Consider the following 4,844-nt stretch of genomic DNA (forward strand, 5'->3'; position numbering starts at 1 on the left):
TAATTTCTAGTATTAAAACACGATTTTCCAAAGCAACTACTGTTGTTCAAAACATCACGTATCTGCAATTGTTTTTAAATTAAGCTTTCGCAACTACCAAGATTTTTACAAAGTTGTTAAGAATGTTATTTAGCTAAGGTTTTCTAACAAGGTTTAAAAAGGGTATAAGTTTTTAATTATTAAGAAGGGCTTTTAATAGAAACATGGTTTTCGAAAAACACTTCAATGTGACACACCAGATTCGGGCCAAACTTCCAGACCGAGTTTGGGGTGTTACAATGATAATGATCCATAATCCTAATCCAGCAACGAATATAGGTTAGGGGTGTTACATATCCTATATCATGTTCATCTAACAAAAAGAGAATAAACCCTGAGAGATTTCATGAAGAAGTCTAATGTAACAACTATGATCACGAAAGATGTTTCTGAAGTTTTGGCTATTCAAGACTCTTTAGTTAGAACTATACATAAATTTATTCAATTTCATATCATTGGAAACCCTCTAGAAAAGCTATCTCTATAGTAGCATGTTTTCAGTGAAATTAGAATAGTGGTTTTGAGACCACAAATCTGATGAGTAAATTACAATTTTATTATTTTAATGTCTATGGAATGCTAGTAGGGTCGCATAAAAATTTCATTAAGAAATTTTGATGTTTGCATGCTTAATTAAATAAAAAGGACTAAATCGTAAAAGTTACAAAAGTAGAGTTTTAGAAGCTAAAGGTGTTAAATAGCTATGAAACTTAAATGTGAGTGGACTTATATGGTAATTAGACCATGTAACTAGTTGGTGGACTTTTATGGACACAAATTAAGTTATTGTAAGCTAAAATGAAAGGTTAATAAAATAAATTAATAAATAAGTTAAAGTAAAATACCATAAACAAATGTATCATCTTCTTTAACTTTTATTTCCACAAAAAATTGATAAAGGAGAAGCCATATCTAGGGTTTGAAGCTTCGGTTACTCGTTTAGCTTGCATGTATGTGTAACTTCGTCTCATTTTTAATGATTTTTATGTTTTCAGGATCGTTGTAGCTTAATCTAGCTAGTTCGGGGATTAAATTGTAAAACTGTTAAAGGTTTAGGGTTGTGCCATGAATGATTTTTGAATGGTTTTAATGTTTAATGCTAGATTATGAGTCCTTGATGATAAATGAACTAGTTTTGTAAAGTGATTTTTGATGAAATTTTCAGTTAAGGACTTATTTGTAAAAATCATAAAAGTTCATGATGAAATTGTGAAATTATGGTTTGCATGAATTGATATAGGTCCTTAGTGAATTTGGCAAACATAAGATAAGGATTAAAAAGCTTAAATTTCAATTATGAGCTTAGGGACTAAATTGTAAAAAGTTAAAATGTTAGGAGAAAAATAATAATTTTACAAAAATATGAAATATGGACTGAATTTAACAATAGAGTATTAAATGAATTGAATTTATCTATTTAGATCAAGATAGACCTCGTACAGATTTAGATCGGGGAAAAGCGAAAGCCTTAGATTGATCGATTACATTTTTACGCTTTGTTTATCAAGGTAAGTTCGTATGATTAAATATCACTTTAATGTTATAATGATCTATATGTTAATGTGTTATTTTCCATGTAATCATATGATGTATATCCAATGATGTCATGACGATTATCAAATCTCATTTGAACCTTAGGGATTCATAGGATACAAATGACATGTAATGAGGGTTTTCATGTTTTGGGTGCTGGTCTTGAATGTCCTACTGATGGATGAGGTCCTGCATTTGTTGTGGATACTCCATAGCTAGTGTGAGCATGCCCATTTTACAGCTCGTGTGAGCAATGATGTAAAAGAAAGGTTACGGTTATATGTTTATGGAAACACAAAAATTTACACACTTTTTCATACCCTTTTTAGCTTAAATTCATACAAATTCAATTAAATTCTTGTCGAAAAATAATTAATTTTTATAAAATAATTAAAGTACACTTAAAATATGAACATGTTGAAATTAGTTAATTTTATAATTATTTTTGATGAATTTTGTTTATTTTCGACAGATTTGCACAAATGGCGAAAAATGGTTTGGCAGACACTGCTAGAAACACAAAACCGAGAAGCAATTTGATGTATCGAGGAGAATTAATTTCCAGCCTAAGACGGTCCAATTATGGTTATTAATTCATAATATAATTAATTTTAATTTATACCCAATTCAATTTGGGCTAAATAAATTATTATTAATTAATTATGGAAAAAGTGGTCCAGTTGAACCGAACCGATTAAACTGGACTGGCCAAGGATTGGGCAGCCCAAAATCGTCCATATGCTAACCCAAATCAGCTTATTAGCTGATTCATTAAGCTTGCAAATAAGCCCTTGAATATTTTTCAAAGTTGCATTTAAGCCCCTCCACAATTGGTGGCTTTATGGATTTGCCCCATGCCATATTTAGCAAAGTTGAAGCCATTAACTTTGCCACATAGATGGCCGGCCAAGGGGTGGCTCTTTGGCTGCTATTTTTAGAAAATTTTAGCTGCCACATTCAGCTATAAAACCCCCTTGTCTGATCATTCAAAGCACACCTCAATTCATTCACATCTCTTCTCTCCTCTCTCACTTTCTCCTCTCATTTTCCCATTTGAAGTCCCTTACTCTCGTGCCTATTTCTCCCCTTGGAAAAGGGTTCTCCTTCAGCCATTTTGGAACAACAATTGAGTGTTCATAGAAGCCTTGTTCGACAAGGACAACAAAGAACGAAGAATGAAGCAACTTTGTTAAAGCCTCGAAAAAACACCGGATTTGATTCTTGTTGCCTATCTCTTTAATTTTTGTTGTTGTGATGATGAACATATCTATGAATATTTATGTCGTTGGAATGGTTAATTTAATCAGCTTAGCTTGAATTTAATTCATGTTTGTTTGATTGAATTTCATCTACTTAAATTATTAAAATTGTGTTTATACTCTTATAGGCCTCGGTAAAATGCTTGATTAAGTAAAATCATGCCTAAGTTATTCTTGCATTACAATTGTGAGGTAGCTAATGAATTAATTATTTAAACGGATTGAAATTGTAATTAATTGACATAATACTTAATCAGTGGATGTTTATTCTTCTAAGGTAGCTGAAGGTTAAATTAGCAATGTATCTGGCGATACACTTGCCTTGCATAACTTGCAAGATAATTGTGATTAAACTGTTTCAAGGTAAGGATACCTTGTTACCTCACGTAGTCTTTTATATGTTCTTTAGATTTTAATTAATCGTTTGAATTGACATAGGGATATGCAAGAGATTAGTTCAATTTAATGAGTATGTATGTGCCATAACATGTTTGCTTATTAAAATATGTTTAATCGTTTGAATTAACCTAGGGATATGTTAAGAGATGAATGGATTTGTGTAAGTGAGTATGTTCATAAGTTAGCAAATTACCGAGTTGCCGTGAATTTATTCATAATAGCATAAGCATGAGCTTAATAATTCTAAGTTAAAGAAATGTAATTAAATTAAAACAATTATGTCATCTTGATTAAATCATATTTTGAAATCGTGCATTAGAACTTTTATTTTTATTTAGCTTAAAATCTTATTTTTCTTAATCACCCTTTTCAAAACAAAATATTTTTCTTCACCAAAGTGTTTTAAATTGCATTCATAAATAATCCATTTCACAGTCCTTGTGCGTACAATAACTTGACGTTTACTTGTCACTTTATTACTTGTTGCGATTGTGTACACTTGCACATTTCCTTCGTTCCAAGTTTTTGGCGCTGTCGCCAGGGACTGTTTTAAAAAGTTATTTGTGAATTTTTTAGTTTACATTTTGGTTTATTTTTTTGTTTAATTCTTAACTTAATTAATTTTTCTATGATCATTTCAGGTGTTTATGAGTATTGACCAAATTATTGACCTACTCCCTATAGACCTTGTGATAGAACAAACTTTTCGAGAGCGAAGAAGACAAGTAAATCAGAGAAAGACCGAAGAGATGAACTTTGAAAATCCGGTCCAAGGAAATGGAGCAGACCCTGCTCAAAATCCTACCTTATTACTGATGATAAGGATAGAGCTTTACGACAGTATGCCATGCCAGTATTTAATGATCTTAATCCGGGTATTAGGAGACCCGAAATTGAGGCACAATAGCTGAAGCTAGTCATGTTCCAGATTCTTCAGACAGTGGGCCAATTTAGTGGAATGCCTACCAAAGATCCTCACCTACACTTAAGACTATTTATGGAGGTAAACGATTCTTACAAGTTAGCGGAGTACCTGAAGATGCATTACGATTGAAGCTATTCCCATATTCACTGAGGGACAGAACTCGAGCCTGGTTGAACTTATTGCCACCAAACTCAATTTCCACATTGCAAAAGTTAGTAGAAAGATTCCTTGTGAAGTGTTTCCCGCCTAGCAAGAATGCTAAGTTGAGGAACGAGATCACTACTTTCCAACAAATGGATGATGAGTCCTTGTATTAGGCATCGGAAAGATAGAAAGAGTTACTATGAAAGTGCCCTCATCATGGAATCCCACATTGCATCCAACTTGAGACATTTTATAATGGTCTCAATGCTCACAAGAGGATGGTAGTGGACGCTTCTGCTAATGGTGCTCTCCTTTCTAAGTCTTATAATGAGGCTTATGAAATCATTGAGAGGATTGTTAGCAACAACTGCCAGTGGCCAACCAATCGAGTAGCTCAGGAAAACGAGTCGCCAGAATACATGAAGTAGACGCTCTTACTTCACTTGTATATCAGGTATCATCAATATCCTCAATTTTAAAAAATCTTACTACAAATGGGTCTAATCGTTTTGCAGCACAACTGCCTAACCAATTTGAAAATATAG

The 4,844-nt window shown here is 32.6% G+C and overlaps 1 non-coding gene across 1 annotated transcript; it reads right to left on the minus strand.

The window, feature by feature from the left end:
• Nucleotides 1-4,415: 4,415 nt before the first annotated feature.
• On the minus strand, nucleotides 4,416-4,522 carry LOC128284872 (small nucleolar RNA R71). The gene has a single exon (XR_008275292.1). It is a non-coding gene; the product is annotated as a small nucleolar RNA R71 (small nucleolar RNA).
• Between the last annotated feature and the right edge of the window lie 322 nt (nucleotides 4,523-4,844).

Source organism: Gossypium arboreum, chromosome 11, assembly GCF_025698485.1.
Source record: "Gossypium arboreum isolate Shixiya-1 chromosome 11, ASM2569848v2, whole genome shotgun sequence".
Lineage (NCBI taxonomy): Eukaryota > Viridiplantae > Streptophyta > Magnoliopsida > Malvales > Malvaceae > Gossypium > Gossypium arboreum.